This window comes from Polypterus senegalus, unplaced genomic scaffold, assembly GCF_016835505.1.
Source record: "Polypterus senegalus isolate Bchr_013 unplaced genomic scaffold, ASM1683550v1 scaffold_4735, whole genome shotgun sequence".
Taxonomy (NCBI): Eukaryota; Metazoa; Chordata; class Cladistia; order Polypteriformes; family Polypteridae; genus Polypterus; species Polypterus senegalus.
In genome coordinates, this window is record NW_024384185.1 from 85,194 (window position 1) to 109,612 (window position 24,419).

Below are 24,419 nucleotides of genomic sequence, written 5' to 3' on the forward strand. Positions count from 1 at the left end.
GCTGTAGTTTCCCAGCTGTCTAGTAACTCTTCACCCTCTCTAAACTAAACCTTGTGGTCTTCCATTTTCAACTTCCACCATTTGATTCTTGGCTCTGCCTTCACTCTCTTCCTCTTCTTGATCTCCAACGTCATCCTACAGACCACCATTCTATGCTGCTTAACTACACTTTCCCCTAACACCACTTTTCAGTCTTCAATCTCCTTCAGATAAACTCTTCTACATATGATGTAATCTACCTTTGTGCATCTTCCTCCACTCTTGTACATAACCCTATGTTCCTCCCTCTTCTTAAAATACATATTCACCACAGCCATGCCCATCCTTTTCACAAAATCCACTATCCTCTGACCTTCTTCATTCCTCTCCTTGACACCATACCTACCCATCACCTCCTCGTCTCCTCTGTTCCCTTCACCAACATGTCCATTGAAATCCGCTCCAATCACCACTTTCTGTCCCTTGGGTACACTGTTCATCACTTCATCCAACTCACTCCAGAAATCTTCTTTCTCCTCCACTGCATACCCAATTTGCGAGGCATATGCCCAGAGGGGACTGGGCGGTCTCATGGTCTGGAATCCCTACAGATTTTATTTTTTCTCTCCAGCCGTCTGGAGTTTTTTTTGTTTTTTCTGTCCCCCCTGGCCATTGGACCTTACTCTTATTCGATGTTAATTAATGTTGACTTATTTTATTTTCTTAATGTGTCTTTTATTCTTCTATTCTTTAATATGTAAAGCACTTTGAGCTACTGTTTGTATGAAAATGTGCTATAGAAATAAATGTTGTTGTTGTTGTTGTTGTTGTAATAACATTCATCATCACACCTCCAATTTCCAACTTCATAATCATTACTCTGCCTGACACTCTTTTCACCTCTAAAACACTCTTGATGTGCTGTTCCTTCAGAATAACTCCTACTCCATTTCTCTTCCCATCCACACCATGATAGAACAATTTGAATCCTCCTCCGATCCACCTGGCCTTACTCCCCTTCCATTTAGTCTCTTCACACACAATCTATCAACCTTCCTTCTCTCCATCGTATTGGCTAAACTCTCTCCCCTTACCAGTTATACTGGCAACATTCAAGGTTCCTAACCTCACTTCCACTCTCTTTACTTTCCTCCTCTCCTGCTGCCTCCAGACACGTCTCCCCCTTCTTCTTCGCATTCTTTGGCCAACAGTAGCCCAATTTCCGCCAGCACTCTGTTGACTAACAGTACTGGTGGTGGTCGTTGTTAACCTGGGGCTCGACCGATCTGGTATGGAAATTTGTATTGTTGTCCACAAATTGATTTGGCAAAATTTTACACAGAATGCCCTTCCTGACGTAACCCTTCCCATTTATCTTGGCTTGGGACCGGCACAAAGAAACACACTGGCTTGTGCATCCCCTGTGGCTGGGTTGTTTAAAAAACTTTTCTAATACATAGAAATTATCAATTATAAGAATACATTTTCTGTATTTTCCCCCCTTTTGGGGTTCACTAAAACCCCAACAAATTTACAATCCAGAAGGCGAGAAAGGGAGCCAGTTTTCAATGTTCTTTTAGGTCTTGAACCCAAGACCATCATCAGTCTTCATAACTCCTGGCTCACAGTTCTCTCCTTCTGGTGACAGAGAGGTCAAACATCTCCCCCCTTTCACAGACTAGAAAGGAGTAAAAGACCACTGGTCAGCCGAATTAAAAGAGGCACTATATTTGGCTGTAACTTAGGCTTACGGTAATATAAAGTATAAGAATACATAAAATAAGTAGAGGTTATATTGTACAATAGTATAAAATCAATAATATACAGTGGTGTGAAAAACTATTTGCCCCCTTCCTGATTTCTTATTTTTTTGCATGTTTGCCACACAAAATGTTTCTGATCATCAAACACATTTAACCATTAGTCAAATATAACACAAGTAAACACAAAATGCAGTTTTTAAATGATGGTTTTTATTATTTAGGGAGAAAAAAAATCCAAACCTACATGGCCCTGTGTGAAAAAGTAATTGCCCCCTGAACCTAATAACTGGTTGGGCCACCCTTAGCAGCAATAACTGCAATCAAGCATTTGCGATAACTTGCAATGAGTCTTTTACGGCGCTCTGGAGGAATTTTGGCCCACTCATCTTTGCAGAATTGTTGTAATTCAGCTTTATTTGAGGGTTTTCTAGCATGAACTGCCTTTTTAAGGTCATGCCATAGCATCTCAATTGGATTCAGGTCAGGACTTTGACTAGGCCACTCCAAAGTCTTCATTTTGTTTTTCTTCAGCCATTCAGAGGTAGATTTGCTGGTGTGTTTTGGGTCATTGTCCTGTTGCAGCACCCAAGATCGCTTCAGCTTGAGTTGACGAACAGATGGCCGGACATTCTCCTTCAGGATTTTTGGTAGACAGTAGAATTCATGGTTCCATCTATCACAGCAAGCCTTCCAGGTCCTGAAGCAGCAAAACAACCCCAGACCATCACACTACCACCACCATATTTTACTGTTGGTATGATGTTCTTTTCTGAAATGCTGTGTTCCTTTTCGCCAGATGTAACGGGACATTTGCCTTCCAAAAGTTCAACTTTTGTCTCATCAGTCCACAAGGTATTTTCCCAAAAGTCTTGGCAATCATTGAGATGTTTCTTAGCAAAATTGAGACGAGCCCTAATGTTCTTTTTGCTTAACAGTGGTTTGCATCTTGGAAATCTGCCATGCAGGCTGTTTTTGCCCAGTCTCTTTCTTATTGTGGAGTCGTGAACACTGACCTTAATTGAGGCAAGTGAGGCCTGCAGTTCTTTAGACGTTGTCCTGGGGTCTTTTGTGACCTCTCGGAGGAGTCGTCTCTGCGCTCTTGGGGTAATTTTGGTCAGCCAGCCACTCCTGGGAAGGTTCACCACTGTTCCATGTCTTTGTCATTTGTGGATAATGGCTCTCACTGTGGTTTGCCGGAGTCCCAAAGCTTTAGAAATGGCTTTATAACCTTTACCAGACTGATAGATCTCAATTACTTCTGTTCTCATTTGTTCCTGAGTTTCTTTGGATCTTGGCATGATGTCTAGCTTTTGAGGTGCTTTTGGTCTACTTCTCTGTGTCAGGCAGCTCCTATTTAAGTGATTTCTTGATTGAAACAGGTGTGGCAGTAATCAGGCCTGGGGGTGGCTACGGAAATTGAACTCAGGTGTGATACAACACAGTTAGGTTATTTTTTTAACAAGGGGGCAATTACTTTTTCACACAGGGCCATGTAGGTTTGGATTTTTTTTCTCCCTAAATAATAAAACCATCATTTAAAAACTGCATTTTGTGTTTACTTGTGTTATATTTGACTAATGGTTAAATGTGTTTAATGATCAGAAACATTTTGTGTGACAAACATGCAAAAGAATAAGAAATCAGGAAGGGGGCAAATAGTTTTTCACACCACTGTAGATATTATAAAATTATAAAAATATTGGATTATAAAGAATAACAGCATCACCAGATAATGGCAAAGTCCAGTGTTCTTGATCCAGTGTGCTCAGTCCAGTGGCTTTTCCAATTTAGTGCAGGTTTTCCAGTGAATAACATGACATAATTTGCTTCAACTCAGGTACTTTGTGCACCGTAGATGGTCCTGGTGAGCAGTTACCAGCACGTCACCCAGGAAGCCTTTGGTTAAGCACTTCCTCATCCACAATATCATTAAGAACAAAATCAAAATCTGTAGTTGAAGATGTCTGCAGGATCTGAAAACTAACAATAGGCAGCAAAATACAATTCAAGGACACAACGATGTAATCAAGAGAATAATTCCTGCTTTAGTAAACATCGCTCTCCATTTCCCTAGGTTCACATAGGTCAAATCCTAAGTGTGCTGAACTTGCCTTTTTGTTTCTAAAGTTGATTTACACTAAATGCATAATATCAGAATTATTCCATAACACCCACATTCTAAATATGGTGAAATATCATTGCAATCAATCAATGTCCTAGTTTCCCTTCCTCCAAAGTAACTGTTTAATGTACAGTACCTGCTGTAGCCCTGCAATCAGGCATTTTAATAATACTGTTGGTGGCAACACAAACAGCACAAATATTTATCTTAAAAATTCAAAAGTCCCAGTTTTATACTGGCACTGAGGTACACAACTATAATCAGAGATAAATAAAGTCCTTATACACATCATCATGCTCACATCCTGACACTTCCATCCATGAAGTTGCCCAAATTTATACCCAGCTGTGGTCCCAAACCTAAACCACATTTATCGCAGTAGCACAAACAATTGTTTTGTTGACAGTAGGTGTCAATCCTCCCTTTAGAAGATGTCAGCACTACTCTCTGAAATGCAAGTCGCTGGCTCTTCTCTGAGGTCCCATTTAAATTGCAAGATTTATAACCAAGCTGCTCATTAAGAGTAAAATCTTCTGTTACCAACTGAAATCTTCAAATTGCATCTTGGCTTTTCAATTCACAAACTGCACATTCACCACTACATTCATAAGACACTCCATCTTCTATGAGCCAAATTATTAGTTTGTTTCAGTATCTTTTATAATGCTTATGCTCAATAAGCCATAATACTGATCATTTGTCCTTTATTGCCATCAGCATGTCAGCCTAAACTGTGTCATCCTATCCTAATGGCTGTGGATGTCTGGACCTGCAGTAAGAGTCCCTTACTCTCAAAGTACTAGTTATATACGTATGTATACTGTCCCACAAGTTTACTATTATTCTTCTCAATTAATAAATGTTTCTAAATATTTATTTATTTATTAAACTCCTCTCTCCATTGAGACTGGCCAGTACTCAAAGGAAAGGGCCACTCATACCGTGTCCTGCTCATCTCTCTTTTAGTTAGAATTAAAAGCCCTTTGAACTCAAACAAACAAGCAAACAAGCAAACAAACAAACGTATTTCCATTCTTGCACACATTCTTATCAGTCAGCTCATCCTCTCAAACAGCAGCACATGTGTTGACACAGACTCTCTCAAAGATGATTATTCTTGTTTTAAATACACACACAGGAATCCCTTTAACACACACACTCAGAATCACCTAAACTGTCTTTAACACATTCAAACTCACCCCAGTATTATTACCATTTAACGCATTACATAACTCTTTATCTCTCAAGTTTATATTTGCTGTTTCTCAGTTCGCCGCACATTAAGACATTTATTTGCTCAAACACAGTATGTCTGAAAACAAACAATGCAGCAAAGGAAACAGAAAGAAATGAACTCTGATGAAGAGTGACATCCACTCTCACTAACTTTACTGATCAGGAAAAGCAAACCTCAATCAACCTCTCATGACGCCAGCTGGTGTTAAACATCATCACATAGGGAGCACAACACAATCTTGTTCAGCTCTATACGGCGCTGGTCTCCAGATAAAGGAGACTCTATTGGCGAACCGAGTCAGCAACAACAAGGAAAGAACTTCCATGGTGATCTGATTCTATGGCAACCTAGACAAATCCAACTATCGAGAAACCACGCAGTACATGGACTCTCAGAGAAAGTTATGCAGGCACAGAGAACACAACAACTCAACACAGAAAATATGTAAACCTGAATCTTCATTTCCCATTACCCAGCAAGGGTGCTAAGCACTGCGCCACCACACACTCCATTGTAATACTTCCCAAAACACACAACCTCACACACACACACACACACACACACGCACGCACATCAGGAACAAGAAAGGAAATTGATTGAATTGTCTCATTTTTATTTTATGCTTATCAGAAAAACATCTTTCCTAAGACCTGATCAGGGTCTGAAGAAAGGAGGCTTTGCACATTTATGAACTTCTCTCTTTTTTTTTATAACCAAAAGTGGAGACGTTTTCATTTTATCAAATATTACACATGTTCAATACTCAATTTAACCCAAATTAGTTCAGAGCTCTGGACATTTATATTTAATATTTGAGAATTTATGTACACAAGACAGTTTCAGTTAATTACAATTGAACTACATTACCCAGAAGTCTCCATGTTTCGTCTCCCCACCCCATACACATACATAGCACTCCACCACTCTCTCCAGGCTCACACACAAATAAGTATGAAAAAACAAAAGATGCTTTCACCTCACACAGCCTCAGTGAAAAGACACACAAGACGCACTCTTTATTATGGGTCCAAGATTTTTGCTTTCATACCCCTGCGCTACCAACAAAGTTATGTGGGGCACGGTGAGGGAATTTCTAACCCCCTTTTAGTAAATTCTTTGTGATCTCTCTGCACAGTGGCTCCTTGATCTCCAATCACCACGTAGTGCGAGGCAAGCTGACCAGCCTGTCAAGAGAGCCATTCCTGCTCCAGCTGACTGTCACTTGTTGTCTCGTGAATCATTGAACAATGAATCTCCAATTTGGGCTTTCTAGCTTTTAGTAACTTAAACTCAATAAACGATCCTCACACTTTTCAGAGGTCAGTTACTGCTTGGCTGATAGAATGAGGTGGTCTGTCCACTATTAGATAAACTGTCACTGCAATAACTCGCATTGTCATTTGAGTCTGATCCTCCTTTGGAATAATGCATACCATGTTCGAGTTATGGCAAATCTCTTCTCAACAAATTTACAGGCGAGTAGTCAGGAGCTAATATCGGAATTTAGGTCATTTTATTTTATATGCACAAACACACTGGAGCTGTCAAAGGTATTAATTGCATTTGTCCTGAGAATCTGACCATCTTAACCCCCCTTGATTTGTCTTCCGCACATGACCCGACAGACCAAACAAAAAGTAGGATAAGTAACAGAGGCATTGAACTAGAGAGATATGACAAATCTGGACATATAACAAGTTAGACAAGAAGATGAGAAGTCTGAGATCTGAAGCGGTGCCGAGGATGGTGCTTTGTCAGACGGCGGAATACCAAACCAGTTTTTGTTGGAGGTCAGAGGGTGGAGGCCATTTTAAAAGGCCTAGAAGAGAGGAGGGAATTATTTTCAGAGGTAGGAAGTTGCCTTTAAATGGACTCCGTATACCTCAGAATACAACATAACAAGTCCTGAAACACCAAAATTGACATAAGGCTAAACAAGAGTTGTGGGGCACCAGTACAGTTTGACACAGAAGGACCTTTAGGCCTCATCCCCACTCTAATGCTGACCTCCGCTTAAATTTATTCAGCACTCCCACCCAGTACTGGGCTGTAAATACTAAACACCCCTGAGCAGAGACTAGGTGTTGAAGACCACGGCCTCTTAGACTGAGATCCAGTGATTAAAAATAAATAACAAAATCAACAATCAAGGTAAAGCTAACTAAAGAACAAATAGAGGAAGGTCTATGAAAAGAATAAAAAGGAGAAGTATTGGAGTAAGCCGCAGGCCAAACATGACTTTGTATTCCAGGGTCTCTTGAGTCTTGCTGGAGATCCATACCTCACTGGATTGTGATGGCTGCACCCTAAGGCTGTGGATTGAACTTCCCAAGTAGACGTGTCCTCCGATGACTTCCAGACAGCCTTCTGTTTCTGTACTGTTTCTAGTCAATAAAGGTCTCATTTTGCTTAATTTCTCATCGTACTGTTTCTGAAATCTGAAGATAAACATTTTGTTGAGTGAAAGATCAAGAGGTGAAATGTAGTCAAAGCACCAGTCCAAACTCAATACCGTTCATTCTATAAATCATGACATGTAACCCCAAGCACTAAGCCAATATTCTTGGTCAGTAAAGACAAGTAGATAATTCTTATCTGGAGATATTCAGGTGAATAAAACTGCAGCAGTGACCTTCATTCACTTAAACATTAACTGACACCCCAGCACTACTCCTAACCTTTGTCTTCTCAGATGTGCTCTCAGATTTCACTTTAAATCTCCTCCTCCTCACAAAGTAAAGATAAAGCTCCACTTTGACTTCTTCACAAGTCACTACCCCTCGTTTGCCTCACTGATTCTCTCTGCCTGCCTCTCCTCAGATTGACGATGGCCGAAGCCCATCTGTTTGGATTACAGGATGAGATCACCTGCTCGCTGTGTCAGGACATCCTTAGTGACCCTGTCTTGATCCCCTGTGGTCACAATTTCTGTTTGAAGTGCCTCACGGACTGCTGGGATCAGAGCCGAGTGTGTAGCTGTCCTCAGTGCAGACACACCTTCACCACAAGGCCTGAGCTGAATAGAAACCTTCTTCTCAATGAGGTGATCCAGAAATTAAAGAAGATGGGACTTAGTCCTACTCCGTCTCAGAGCTGCAGACGTGGAGTGTGACTTCTGTACTGGGAAGAAGTTCAGAGCGGTGAAGTCCTGTCTGACCTGCATGATCTCCTTCTGTCAGACTCACCTGCAGCCTCACTATGAAGTAGCCACATGGAAGGACCACAAGCTGACTGATCCTGATGGAAATCTGAAGAAGAAATTTTGTGCAAAACATCAGAAAATTCTAGAAATATTTTGTAAAACTGATGATATGTGTATCTGTCTGGTCTGTGGGGCAAATGAACATGATGGCCATGAAAAGGTGGAGCTGGCGAGAGAAAGAAAAGAAAAAGAGGTGAGTGGAGTTGAGTAATTAATAGAAATAAAATAAACCACAAGAGTTAAAGTATTTGAAAATTAAATGTAATCTGATAAGAAATCTACCCCTCCATTTGAGAAGCCGGAATGTTCTTCTGTAAGATAGTTGTAAGCTGGGGCCTATCCTGGTGAGACCGGGTTCAAGGCAGGAAACAGCCCAGGATGAGATACTCAAATTAATCCATGGACAGTCAAGTGAGCTAAGGGGTCTTATTAAACCGAGCGGAGTTGTTTTGTGCTCTGATCACTTGGATTGTGAGAGCCTCAGACCTCTTTAACTCTTCAAGGGCTGAATATTGTTTCCTAAAAACAAAGATTTCTGAAAAGCACACAAAGCATTTGTTTTACACATAAATCAACGCAAAGTGTCTGTTGCTAAGTTCTGTGGCCACCAGTTTGCAGTCTCTTGCAGGTCAAGCCATTCACGGGTGGCAGAACAGCTGGCTGGAACGTGTGGCAGGCTGGCTGGCAGGCTGTTTTCATGGGACAGGGGCGGCAGCAGTGGTCCCAGTGCAATGCCATGCAGTCTGCTTTGTACCTCTTGTCGTTGTAAGTGGTGGTCCTCCCAGACAAACGCTGGTGTAGGTGTGTCAGCTAAACGAAAGTGTTCAGCACCACAATCAGCTGATGCTGCTACCTCACATTCTTTCTTGACTCCTTGTATTACAATCGGAGAGTCCAACTCAGTAATAATATGCAAAATGTCATCCATGGAGTTTTTTGCTTTGCCCATTCACTTTGATCTGCTCTTTGCTTTTCACGTGAGTGCAGGGAATCTCATTCACACCAACAAAGTTAACTTTCCTTCTAGCAAATAGAGCTGAACTAAAACACTATGGCGGGTTTGGTCCCCGCTTACAGTTGATTACCACCCTCAGCCCCTCCGCTCAACAAAAGCTGACATCCACCCTGAAAGAGTTAAGAGACTTGCTATAGACACGTGTCACTCGGTCTGTATTGTTCTTTTGAATTAAGTCTAAGATTCCTAAATACAATTCTGGGCAGTGTTGTAGTACAGATGATCTCACCTTAATAAGTCTTTATGTAATCACACACCTAATTAGTGATCAGAGGTCATTTCATTATTAGTATTAAATAAGCATTATTAGTAGTAGTAGTAACAGAAGTAGTAGATATAGTAGTAGTACTAGTATTATTATTAATTTAGCAGACACCTTTATCCAAGGTAAGACAGAATTTATTGGACTAATAAAACACTTTCAATGTCAACAGCCTGACTGATAATGGCGCCCAATGTCTGATTGCGAGGTGGACTCTGACCTTCAAACATTTCGCAAACCCCACCAAGTCCAGCAGGCGTGTAAACATTTGCTAAAGGTGTGAATTTCCACATCTTTATGAATATTAAAATCAACCATCAACACAACACAATAATAATTTGCAGTGAGGTCTGATAAAAGGCAATACAATTCAGAGATGAACACGGCTCTGCAGATGTTATCGGCCTAATAAGAGTTTATGAATGACGTCTTTTGTTGCTTTCAATACAATCGGTAAAATCCCATTAAGTCCTCAGGTTTTATTTGTCTTCAAACCTGAAGCACATCTGACTGATCTGTTTTAAAATCTAAGAACTCAGAGTGTATTTTTACTTCTTTATGAGACATTCCTTTTGTTTCTTGCTTTACAAACACCTGGGTGAACACATTTGCTCAGTTCATTTCCTTCTCATTTCCAATGATTTCTCCTTTTGTGTCCCTGAGGTTTCCTAAATTCTATTTTATTGTCATTTTACTGCAGTAGTACTTCATTAATTGATGTTTGCTTTGACCTCACTAACATTTTATTTTGGTTTCTCTTTTGACCTTTTGAATATTTTTTTTAACTCTTCCTGTCCTGTCGAGACAAACTGGGTGAGAAAAACAGACACTTGCAGTCAGCACCATTTCTGATTCTTCTTTTGTATTTGTGATGGGAGCTTCCCAATCACTGGACAGTTCACGTTCCTCCATGATCACTACATCCTCTTTGTTGCACATGTCTTATTTGTTTAAATAATATGATATTGTCTGAAATTTCAGGACATAGTGGCCTGTAGCAAACTCCGATAAACACAACTCTGGCTTTCTTCCTTACCAGCTTAACCCACAGTGATTCTGGCTCATCCTCCTCTTCCACCTTAAATTCATGGGCCTGAATGTTACTTTTTACATATAGCACCACACTCCCTGCTTTCCTTCCTTGTCTATTTCTCCTGAAGCAGGTGTACCACTAATATTATATTCCTCTATATCAGCCTCATTAACAGTAGCCATGACTCCATAATTCCTCATCTCAAGTCAATACTGTCACCTCTAGTTCTGTGCTTCTCAACCTTCATGGTCTCACCACCTGATTTTACCTTCTTGAGTTCATTGACGACCTACAGGCGGGTGACATGGCCTCTTGGTGAAACAAACATGATTGGAAGAGCTGGGAGAGCCCCCTTGGTAAAGTCAAGCACAAATGTAATAGCACTGGGTCTCCCTCCCTTTTTGTTCATATGCTCATGTATGAATTTCTCTTTAACTCTTTCAGGGTTGTCAAAAGGGGGGATTAATGGTGGTAATCAACTGTAAACAGTGACAAAACCAGTTGTTATGTTTTAGTTGGACTCCCTTTGCTAGAAGGAAAGTTATCTTCATTGGTTTGTCCGAGATTCCCTATACTCGTGTGAGTAGCAAGGAACAAACAGCAGCAGAAAAGGCATTGATAGCTGGCAAGAGATCACAGCGAGTGCGGAAAGCAGAATACTCCATAGACGACATTTTGAACAGTATCGCTGAATTGGACTTGTTTTCCCCTGTGCCCCTCAGCCACAACACAGTCCTACAAAGTCCTAAACAAATACACCAACACAAACACACACTCTTCATCACCACTCCTCCTGACAAGCGTTGTCCTCCTCATCCTGACTCTCGCTCCTGGAGTGGTGGTTGCTGGCTCCTTTTTTAGTCCACCCGGAAGGGCTCCAGGTGCTTGATCACCCGTTTCCAGTTGCACTTCCGGGTGTGACTGAAGAACCGCCCAAATGGGCTCAGGAACCCTTGCAGCACCCCCTGGTGCCCACCCTGGGTCCCAACAGGGCTGAGGAGGACTGCATCTTCCATGGAGCACTGCTGGAATCTGAGGCACCACTGCCACCCAGGAGGGCTGCCTATTAGCGACTCGGGGGAGGTATTGTGCAGCCCATGACTGTTCCCCTGGATTATAAGCAGAAGGGGCATCCTGGACGGGCAGTGGCCCTGGCCTTCTGTCACATGAGTCACAGGTCATGACCTCTGAGGCCACACCCCTTACAACGGGTCACCACAACATTGGAAGGAAGACACAAAATGGCTATGCCTGTGAGAAAACAAAATGGCACTGAAAAAGACACCACAGCTGTTTAGAAAGGAGGATGGCTTGGTGGTTAAGGCTTTGCACTTCAAACCCTGAGGCTGTGGGTTCAAATCCATCTACTGACACCACAGTGTGACCCTGAGTGAGCAAATCACTTCACCTGAAAGAAACGGAGTCAAATGTTGCATGTTGCCTTGGGTAAAGGTGTCAGTAAAATGAAGTCATTTAACTCCCTTAACACTAATTTCTTAAAACAAATTTGAAATCCTCAGGTGTCAAAACTGTAGAATTGACGCATAACTCTTAACGATAACTTTAAGGAGACACCAGAAAAATGAATTGAAAACAGCAATCATTTGAGTCTTCTACTGTAAATCTCGAGATCTACATACCTCACACACCAGTCTTCAAACTGTCTTCTTTATTCTCTTCAGGCCCAAACTCCATCTTCAGTTTGTCACATTAAACCTTTCTTTTGACCTTTTTTGTTCTTTATTTAAATCAAATCTCTGTGTGTCACTTACGGTGTCAACATGAAGACAAGTGTAAGAAAAGTCATTAGTCGTGTCACGAAACATAAAATGAATGACAGGACTTATTAAGAGAGAATGAAATCAAAAAGTGACGTTAAACACGGCTAAGACCCCACGTATGTGTCTTCTTGTGTCTACAAACAGAAACAGCTGGGGGGGACGCTGAGTGAAATCAAGAAGAGACTTGAGGAGAGAGAGAAGACACTGGAGGAGGCGAGGAGGGCGATGGAACAGATGAAGGTGAGTGGAATTAAAATGACACTTCATATCAAAGTGAGGAGAAATAAACTAAAAGTAGAAGAGCTGGCAGGACTTCACTGGTAATGACGTGTAGGGACAAGAAAAGGGGGACAGAGAGAAGATGTTGTATTGTGTCCTCCTTGACATTTCACTGCTGCCTGTACTCCATGTTTTATTAATTAGATATAACTTAAGGTGCTCCACTAATTGATTGTGTGCATCTCCACCAGCTTTAATATTTTATGACACAGGGCAGTAAGGTGGTCCAGAGGTCACTTCTTCTGCTGCCTCTCTGATCCACTGTCATCCATCACTGTCCTTGAGTAGTTTGCCCCTTCTTCCAGCATCCCGAGGGTTTCCTCCTGCTACTCCATTCGTTATAACACAACCCTACTAGTCCATTTGGTTAATTGCCATTGACTCTAAAATTGGCCCTTCATGATTGCCAGTGTGGGTTTGTGCAGGACCTGCCATGTAAAGGACTGGCACACTGTCCAGGATTGCTTCCTGCATTAGGCCCAATGCTGCCAGAATTCGTTTATGAGATCTCCTTCCATCCTTTTCTTGGATATCCCAGCTTAGTCTATTCAGCACATCTTCTATTCTTCTCTTTCTTGATGAGCAGTTTTCTGCTTTATTAGGTTACAGAATCACACTAACTGGTCTAGCACCTTCTGCTGTCCTAAAATAGTAAATACAGCCGCTCTGGACCAACAAGTGTGTCTTCAGTGCAGTTCACAACACGTCACTCAACTCTGTGAAGTCCAATCAATACACAGAGGTGACAGTTGAGGAAGGGCAAGTGACTGAAGGAGAGCCGTCCTGACAGACCAAACTCTGTGGTGGTTTATGCTTCTAGGCTTGTGTGCTTTTGTTTGTGTCCTAATAGAATTCCTGCATGTTAATGAAACATGAGACCCCCAGTCCGTCTAAGCTCATGCTGACTGTTCACTGAATTTTAGTTAATAACTAGCTCCAATAATTTAACTGTGACACATGCTAAGCTCACATTAGTGCTCCTCTGCTTCAAATGCCACCCATCCTGAGCCTTTCATCCTACACCAAGAGTGCTGGTATGAGATTAGCCTCCTAATCTCCCCAGTCTTACTTGGACTGTCACAGGGCACAGGCAGAGCCCCTGATATAACCCACTTGTCTGCCCCTCATATTTGCACCTAGTTGTGCATGTTCAGAATACATACAGTGCATCATACCATCCTGCTGATGCCCAAATGGGAGGACTGGAAGAGAGCTGCAGCCACCCAACACTTTGCATAATTGTGGTCCCTCATCCAGGATGCCCATCTATTTAAATTGTCCTTCACAACATCTAAACACCAACTGCAGTGTCTTGTGACTGGTGGTTGTTATTAGGCGGCTCAATTTGATGTCTTTTTCAAACTAATCAGGTCTCTGTAGGAAGAGAATTAGAGGAAAATGAGAAGAGCTTCACTGATCTGATTCACTGCATTGAAGAGGCCTACAGGAAAGTGACTGAGAGGATTAGAGAACAAGAGAAGAGAGAAATGGAGAAGGCTGAAGGAGTCATGGAGCGACTGGAAAAGGAGATCGAGGAGCTGAAGAGGAGATACACTGAGCTGATGGAGCTTTTAGAAACGAAGGACCACGTCCACTTCTTGCAGGTGAGAGGGCCACCTCACAGATAATCTGAGCAGACTGGGGAGTCTGGGACCTGAGAACGTTTAAAGGAACAGTCAAAAGATCTGAGAAGTTTTTTACAACATGATAAGAACAGGCCAATCAGCCCAACACAGAACGTCTGTTCACATTTGAATAATATTGTCAAAAATGTTGTTGCTGTCATCTGCACTACAAGGTAACTTGTTCCATGTATCTACAGGTCTCCATGTGGAACAATTCACTCTTAAGGAACTTCAATTTCAAAAGTGATGTTTAATAAAAGATGACACAGACTCTCTTCATATCTTTAAACACTTCTGTCTTGTCTTCTCACGTTTCTTTTCTTAAACTGAGAAGAATCAAACCCTTCAGCATTTCCTCACAGCTCAGACCCCACAGTCCATTCTCGTCTCTCGTCTCTTGAGTTTCTCTTGTATTGTTAGGTCATTTGTCTAATCTGGTGACAAAAACTGCACACAATACTCCTGATGTGGACTCACCAGTGTGTTCTGCAGGTTACTGAAATTTCCTCCTTGCACACATAGTGGGCGCCATATAACTCAGCCTCCCTCTTGTCTTCTCTACTTCGTCTGCTTGAGGATGAGGATGTCCACATAGAGACTCCCAAGTCTTGATCATCATGTACAGTTTCTAGCTGCAGGCCTTTCATTGTATAATTATATTAAATAGCATGTGAAAGTCTTTACATTTAATTTAACTATAAAAAGCTCAATGCTTTGTTTTGTGTGCCAAGTCAGTTCTGCACCCACATGCCCACTGCACCCTCAGTCCTTTACCTGCTGTCCAGTGACTCGCCTCTCTGTGGTAAAAGCTTTTTGAAAGTCAAAGTCGATGATATATTATGTGAAACTACAATGAAATTCTTGTTCATAAATAGCCAATAAATGAATGAAGGAAGCTCTCACCTTCTGTGTAACCGATGTTGACTGCTCACGCTGTGCTGCTGTGCTTGGGCTTTGACTCCCATGAACCTCTGAAGCTTTGGTGCAAACTCCATAAAAGAAATAAGGCAACAACACCGAGCTCCTTTGTCTGTTCATATTTGTTAACTGATTGAAATGTGAAGAAACAAAACACAAAAACACAAATTTCTGAGTTCTGTCCATACAATTCACACGGTTGGACACACAATGATGACGACTTACCTCTCAATGCCAGGTCCACGTACAGTAGTATTTATAACTGAAATAATCATGAACTGCTCAGCACAATTAAAAACTTAAAATGTCAGCAGGTAAAAAAAGAAAAAGTCATTATGCCACAACAAGAAAAGTTAATAAAAAAGATATATGAAAGGCCATGAAATGCTCACATTAACACAAAACCAAAATTAATTTAAAATTCTCGAAAAGATCATATTGTAATACCTGCCTCCAAAAAAAGAAAATTAAATTCAAGCAATTTCCGATATTTGAATTAACTCGAGAGTACAGCGTGCTCACCTCCACTCACAGATATTCTCAATGAACACTAGGAGAGGGGCACACAGATGACGTCACATGACCCGGGAACATGCAGGAAACCGTACAACGTAACAAGTTTTACCAGGATCTGGAGACGCTTTACATGTAGTGTTTTAATCACCTGTTACTCCTAAAGGCAAGTCAACTGTTCACCACACAGAGCCCTTAACTCAGAAGAGCTTCTCCTAACAAACCTTTCTTTTTATTTTTCACTGTTCCCTCTTTCCTTCTCATACAGAATTTCTCATCTCGCTGTGTTCTTCCTGCTGATGCAGACTCACTCAGCTTCACTGTCACTGCTGATTTCTCTTGTGAGGACCTGAGAAAGGAGCTGGCATGTCTGAAAAAGAGTCTGGAGAAGATCAGCCGGTGGGACATCAAGACATTGACATCAGGTATGGCGACTGTTGTGTTGTTAAAGTCCATCAGAAGGACCAGAGTAACAATAAGAAGTGAGGTGCATGAAGAAGGCCTGAGCTTTAACATTCATCCCTCCACCTTTGATATCAAGAAGTTTTTTGTTACATTTGCTAGTTAAATGATATCACACTGTCATCATTAACAATTTCTTTTAATTACAGTTCTTGAAATTTTTAACAAAAAATTAGACTTCTCATAAGTCCCTTTTTCTGTATACTCTCTTAAAAACTGCTTTTTATTTGACATTATGATCAGTTTAATTTATTTTTGTGAATGAAGAATAACAAATAATGAACAGAAATCAACTGGTCAAGTCTGCTCAACGTTCAAATGAAGTTTTCCTTTCTTGAGGCCAATTAAGACATAAATGGAACAAAATTAAGATCATCATCATCAGTGCTTTGAAATATCATGAAATCTGAATCAGCTGCTATAAATATCAACGTGCTTCACTACAGTACAGTGTTTTCAGTTCACATTCATTAAAGTTTACTGATTTTATGGCAGCAATTTTAGGACATCCTCCTCCCTCCGACAAGACCCCAGCGCTCTTCTGGTAAAACTCCATCCTTCCTCCTCTCAGACAAAACTTCCCTTCATCTCCCATCTCCAGCAATAGAAGACATTGTGTTTATATGGTGCTTTTCAAGACCCTCAAAGTGCATTACATGGAGAGGGGGGAGCCAGCTCAACCACCACCAATGTGCAGCATCCACCTGGATGATGCAACGGCAGCCATTTTGTGTTCACTAGACATTAGTCATTAGGTGGTGAAGTGATGAGAGAGAGATAGTTAGTCAACTAGAGTTAGGGGATGATTAGGAGGCCAGAATTGCCAGGCTGTGGTGGGCAATTTAGCCTGAACATTGGGATTCTCTCCACTCTTTACAAAAGATGTCCAGGGATGTTTTATGACCACAGAAACTCAGAAGATTGGTTTCACATCTTATCTAAAGGATAGCACCATTTTTGCAGCCCAGTGTCCTTGTCACTGCGTTCAGGCATTGGGATCAACACTCAGACCACAGTGTAAGCACACCTCACTAACACCTCTTCCAGCAGCAACCCAAGCTTTTTCCTACATGGTCTGCTGTCCAAGTACTGGCCAGGCCCAAACATGGTTAGATCCAAGTGGATGACTTGTTCTGAAATACATGTGGTATGGTGGCTAGCTAAACATTAAAAACGACATCAGCATTCAGCTGTCTCATGACATTTCTGTTGAGAACGGCATCTTCACATTCGGACTGTCAGTCCTTGTGTGTCCATTGCATTGGTTCACTTGGATTAGACATTACCTTTTCACATTAAACGTTTTTCTGGTTCTTCTTCGTCAGGCTCATGTGTTTCATATGCATGGCGTCATTTGCTCAGAGTCTTTTCTCCCACTGACATTAGGGAGAATTTTTTAATTCATATATTGTGATGATAAGATGAGGAAACTGTAGGGACATGTTAGATGTCAGATAGGTTCAGGACAGACTGAGCAATAGAATGCCTCAGCTCGTTTAGCTCTAATTTGACTTCAGGCCTCCTGTCACCCCTGTAGTAAGTGAGTGGACAAATACATTGGGACATTTAGATTTGTAAAAGATGGTCTCTACCATCATTGGAGGGGTCTCTTATGGTACAGCAAAATAGGAGAAGTAATCTGTGCAGTTGACCATTTAGAGATCCATTCAGACCTAAGGTCTTCAACCAACAGTTTCAGATTTTTATTTACATTCAGATATAAAGTAGTTCTTTAACACTAAAATTACCAGAGCCTACGAGAAAACTTGTAAATCTGGCCCACTTTAAATCCATTTGCACCTCTCCGTCAGCGTGTTTTGTCCTATAAATGTGCCGATTAAGACAAGCAGTAAGCAGCCTGCTATTCCACCCCCCCATCATCGCAGAATGTGCACAAAGTTCTCCCAGCTCTTGCCTTGTTTGATTATCACTGAGTTAAGTGCTGGAGTTTTACAGTGGAAATAATAGATCGTTATTTGGAACACATGTATTTCATTTGTGTTCTGTTTCTACAATAATCTGTGTAAACACATTGATAAAACAGAAACTTTTTCATATTTTAGTAATAAATGTTACAAAATGTAGGCATAAACTATAGAATGTGTGAAACCCAAAGTCCAAAGATCAAATAAACACTTTCACAAAAGGTTCAAGGATAAGACGACAGCTTCCGTGGTGTAGAAGTAAGATTTGCTGACTTGTAATCAAGTGTCCCCACTTTGATCCCCATTTTCAGTAGTGAGCTGCTCTTATTGTTAATATTATACAACATCTGCACTGTATTTGTAAAAAGTGTTTAAGAATTTAACTAATATTAGAAAATTTACCTCAGATTATATAATAGAGATGCGAGTAAGGGACGTGATGTCTTGTGGTCTCTATAAACAACAAGAAGAAAGAACGGAGGAGAAGAAATGCTGAGTAAGAGCTGAGCTGAGCAAGTCTGAGGCATGGCGAGTGATTTCGTGTGCATCACAGGCAGACAGAGGCCGTGTGCTCAGCTTGACTTTCTCGTTCATTTGGTCACTTAATACTTGCAGTGCCCACCTTGTGGTGTGTTCAAGTGTGACTTTGGATTCACAGACACAGTTTTCCCGAGTGACAAGGACTTCACAAAATGTTGGGCACTGTGAACACAAAGTGATGAAATTAAAGAAACAAACACCAAGCAAAAATGTAAAGAGATTAACTATAAAAGAACAGCACATTAGCTACAAAAGTACACGTAGAGCCACATTAAAGCAGGTCTGAACATATGCTTGATTTCAGTTTGAATATTGTAATATTCATTTTAAAGTAATTTAACGGCCCTTATATATATTTGTATGTTTGTATACAGCAGGGCTAATGGACTGTCACTGCACTGCTATTGTTTGTGTTTCATCGGCTTGTTATGTTGTGTTTTATATTAAAGCATTTAAAGTCAGTGTTTAAGAATTAAACTGGCATCACACAATGTCTTCTTAACAGTTTCTATTCTTCTCTTTGCTTTTTATTTTCAGGTCGTGAAGCTCCAGCTTACCCCCTTCAGTCTCCTGAGCCTTACAGCAGAGAGGACTTTTTACGATGTGAGTTTGTGTTTTGTCTGAAAGAATCAACACAATAGAAATGATTTCTCTTTAAATATCCAAAGGTCAGGATTATGATGTGAAAGTGTAAGAACTGAAAGTGATGAAGGTCTGAGACGAAGCATCAACACACTCTGATGGGTTTGAGTCTCTTAAAGGTGAAGTGAACTCACAGGAATTCAAGTATCATGCCGACTATGCCAAGTCCAACTGTACACAAGTCCTACCTCCAGTGTTCATCTTTACACTGTTGCTTTCAGTCTTGGCTTTCCATTCTCTTATTCTCTTTTCTATTTTGTTCATTTCCCAATTTTAATAATAAAATTGATAATGATAATGTCTTTAAAGTTCACATCTACAACATCCTCCACCGATTTCTTTATATATGTATGTATATATATAGTATGTATACATATATATGTATGTATATAGATAGTGACAGATAGGGGGCGCTGTTGTCCCCTTGAACCCCCAGACAATACGTCAGACACCAGATAAAAGTCCAATTATTATTTTATTATTATAAATAAGAGCACAAAGCACCCTCCACTCCACAATACTCTAATAATAAACACAATAACCAATAAACAAATACACTATCAATAATCAATACAATCCTCCACTCCCAGACGCGTTGCCACCCTTACACTCAGCTCAATGACTGGGATCTCCCACAGTCCTTTTATATTTCCTGACCCAGAAGTGTTTCCGATCCTTCTGTCCAAGTGACCTCCTATCACTGTTGTCCCCTTGGGTCAGATCAAAGTCAATAATCAATACAATTCATCCCCGTTGCCACCCTTACACTCAGAAGTATGTCATTCCTCCTGTTGCTGTGACTATGTCATTCCTCCTGTTGCTGTGACTAAGACGTACTTCCGGGTTATAGGGCACATAAGAGTCTCTGGGCCTCCCTGCAGCGTCCTCTGTTGGCCCCCAAGGTATCCAGCAGGGCTGTGAAGGAAAACTCCATGATTCCCTGCTAGTATTCGGGGCACCTCCATGCTGCAGGGAGAGCTCCACCTGGCGGCCTGAGGGTATTGGCCAGGCTGACTGGCCGGCCATATTCCATAATGTACAGTATATATATACAATATATATATGTATACGTATAGGCATTCTACAGAATGATAAAAATATAGAATACGGTGAATTGTAACTGTTACTTAAAATTAAACAAATTGCAGTAAGTCATGTGCTGATTTCCAGTGTCACTTTCTCAGAATAGCGTGTATCTGCAAAGTGATACTTGATAAAGAATATAGAGCCAAAACGTTGTGCATTTTACCATCTTTTCTTTGTACCATGGAAATAATCTTTAACAGTTTCAGAATGACAGACTCATCCTCAGGCTGTTTTTTTAGTCTACTGATTTATGAAATTAAAAAAATTGAATTTGTGACCTGATGACTGATTGTCTTCATCAGCTGGTCAGTTCAGGTCGGCAGACCATCATGGCAACGATAGGTTTACATTAAAGTGATTTTAATTTCAACTTTGTCAGACTGGTTTGATTCAGTTCCGGCTGCATTTTGTTAAGTCAGGTGCTCACACAGCTACAACCACACAAGGCCAATTCAGAGTCGCCAATTAACCCAACAAGTACGACTGTGGGATGTGTGAAGAAAACCAGGAGTGACATGAGAACAACATGCAGACCTGACAAAAATAATGACAGGGTGCCAAATTCAAAGTCATGAAGCTGAATTTGTGAGGCCGCAGCTCCCACCCCTTGGCCATCATGCTCTCCTGAATCGAGTTTTGTTGGTTCAGTTTTTCTTCTTTACATTTCTTCTTATTTTCAACCACATCTTTTAAATTTAAACTTACTTTCTACTGAATGAATCGTCTCCTTTACTCCACTGGTGATTTTCTTCATGACCTTCACATCTCTCAACACTCAATGGCCATCTTGTCTCATACTGTTCATATTTTATTTAGATTTTTTACTTTCATATTCTATATATCCATGACCTGCAGGGTGACCCCTAAACATTTAGTAGTTCACTAGAAATGGAAGAGCAAAATACTGGGAATGGACAGAACAGAACAAGGATGAGAGGTTTATTGTGAGGAAAGTGAAATCAGTTTGGTGATGAAGTGTGACAGTGGATTGATTTTTAAGTTAAAGAGGTGGACTGTGACAATAAAAAGTGTCATTTAATAAGGCAGTGGTCAGTGTGGACAGTCTATTAGAACTCTGATCACAATGGTGTCCGTTAGTCATAATTCCAGAATTTGATTTTTAATTCTCACAGAATGTGTCCAATCAGATGAGCTTTTTACTATCTATGGCACGTTTGAGTCACGTCAGCACAGCTCCTGATTGGTTCTTGTTAATTGTCTGTGTTGTGCCCCGCCCCCAGTCCTGTTACACACTCCTAGATTTCCTCACTCGTTTACTTTTCTCTCCTTTCAGACTTCTGTCCACTCACACTGGACATCAACACCGCAAATGAATGGCTGTCTCTGTCTGAAGGGGACAAGAAGGTGACACGTGACGGAACAAAACACAAATACCCTGATCATCCTTACCGATTTGACAGCTTGCAGCAGGTTCTGTGCAGAGAGGCTCTGACTGGGAGTCGCTTTTACTGGGAGGTGGATTGGCGTGGAAGTCAGGTGGCGATAGGAGTCGCATATATAGGACTAAACAGGAAAGCCTGGGAACGAGATAGCGGCCTTGGAATCAACGACAAGTCCTGGAGTCTGAGGTGCTCTTATTCCCAGTACATTGTGTGTCACAACAGCCAGATGAATGTAATCCAAGCCCCCTGCAGCACTAGAATAGGCGTGTATCTGGACTGGCCTGCTGGCTCTCTGACGTTTTATAGTGTCTCAAACACAATGACCATCCTGCACAGGTTCAATACCACCTTCACTGAATCGCTATATCCAGGGTTTGGGTTTTGGCTTAGTCCAGACTCCAGTGTCAAAATCTGCCATCTGACGCCAGGTGACCAGTGACCTGTACCCTCCATGGTCATGTGACAGCCCCACAAGCACAGGTCCTCTTTGTGATTGTAGTTTGGGGTCAAAATGAATTTTACAAGATCAACAGGCCCTGTGGGCAGCACCTCTGTGACTAAATTTGGGGATTAGAATTCAGAAGGAAGGAGTGCATCTGTTTTGTTTTTTGTTATTTAAAGAAAATGGGGTGTGTAACAAATAATATGTGGGTACTGCATGAATATGAATGTACCTCTAAGAACACAACAGTGAAATCAGTTATTTAGGCAGATGACCGCTGCTCTCCAATCTGTTTCCAAGTGTTCATGCGCTGCCATGTGTCTGCGTACCCACGTGTGTCGTGTGTGCCAACCTGTGCAGACGGTCCTCTTGAGCCTGACCCTCCACATTCCCCCCCACATTGGTGTTATAGTCTGAGTGGCCCTCAGGTCTAATGTTAAGCATTCATCTCTTCATGTTTTTCTGAAATGTTTTGTAAATGGTATTAATTTTGCTTTTGCATGTATTGTCTATTGATGAATATTTTGTTTTTTAATTTGTGTTTATGTATGAGGTTAGTTTTTTTTTTAAGTGTATGCTTCCCGTGCAACCTATGGGGGTGGAGCCACTTGATGGTACAGCTGGAGCTCCACCCCCAAGGGTATTTAAGAAGAAATGGCAGATGAAAGAGCAGCATCAACATTAAGGTTTCTCTTGTCTTGTGGACTCTGCTTTACGTTTCAGTTTTTGGTGGTCCTGTTTTGTTCAGTTGTTAGGAGGCCTTGTCTCTGGTTAATGACATTTGGATTTTGTTTGTTTCAGATTTTATTTTTAACCAAATCTGTTTAATTTTCTCATTTCTTATACTTATCTCTTGCTTTTTTATGTGAGCATTTTTTAAATGTTTTTTTTAAATCTCCTGAATAAATATTTTATTATTCTGTAAACTTTGGTTAGGGTTAATTTAATGACCTCTTGGGCACGGCCATCAGCAGTGTCTGTCTGAGGAGAGAGTGTCAACCTTGTCAAGAGGTTTACTTACCTCGGCAGTAACATTCATGTCTCTGGCGTCTCTTCCTATCAAGTCAGTAGATGGATTGGGAGAGCATGGGGAGTCATGAGGTCGTTGGAAAAGGGGTGTGTGGTGCTCCTGATATCTATGCAAAAGGATGAAGGTTCAAGGCTTTAGAGTCCTGGTGCTTCCTGTTTTGCTATATGGTTGTGAGACATGGACGCTATCCAGTGACATGAGATGAAGACTGGACTCCTTTGGCACTGTCTCTCTCTGGAAAATCCTTGAGTACCATTGGTTTGACTTTGTGTCGAATGAGCAGTTGCTCATGGAGTCCTGAATGAGGCACATTACCTGTATTGTGAGTGAGTGTCAGTTACAGCATTACAGCAATATGGCGCATTTCCCCGAGGGTGATCCAGCTAGTAAGATCCTCATTGTTGGGGACCCGAGTGGCTGGACCAGGCCAAGGGGTCGCCCACGTAACACCTGGCTGTGGTAGATAGAGGGTTATTTCTGGATGGTGGGACTGGAATGCATGTCTGCCTGGGGGTTTGCCAACCGGGACCCCGAGTTATTTCATCATGTAGTGGGTGCAGCAACGCACTGTACCAGTGCATGCTCCCCAACTTGGCTTGACATGACTTTGGTTTGTTTATTAGGCCCAGGGGTATTTTATGATTTTACATTTCCTCACTCTGCAGTCAATTTTATCCAAAATTTGTCACCATAATCAAGTAAACATCAGTCTGGGGACTGTTTGAGAACAAGTGTGACAGGACAAGGTGACAAAATTGATCACCACAGATCAAACAAAATGCCTAAGAACCTATCAAAGCCATCATCAATTAGAGAGACATTCACAGAACAAGAGGGTCTTCAAACACTTCTTAAACATTTTGATGGAGTCACTATTTCAAATTGAGATGGGCAGCTTGTTCCACCAGCTTGGAACTACATGTGAAAATAGTCCAGACTGAGATTTGATGCCATGCAGAGGTGGCATCATCAGACACCGTTCAACAGCAGACCCGTGTGACTAACAAGCAGCAGAGGACCTCATGAGTGCCTCCATATCTATACAGCAGTTGCTGACCCACTGACTGCTCTGCTCCAGCATCAAGGGCTGGAATTGAACGTGCCCTACCAGTAAAGCGACCTGAAAAGAGGAGCGGCTGGTGCCCATTGTGGTTGTGGTT

At 41.4% G+C, this 24,419-nt stretch overlaps 1 pseudogene; it reads left to right on the plus strand.

The window, feature by feature from the left end:
- The first annotated feature begins 7,928 nt into the window (after positions 1-7,928).
- On the plus strand, positions 7,929-22,981 carry LOC120521847 (annotated as a pseudogene).
- The last annotated feature ends 1,438 nt before the right edge of the window (positions 22,982-24,419 follow it).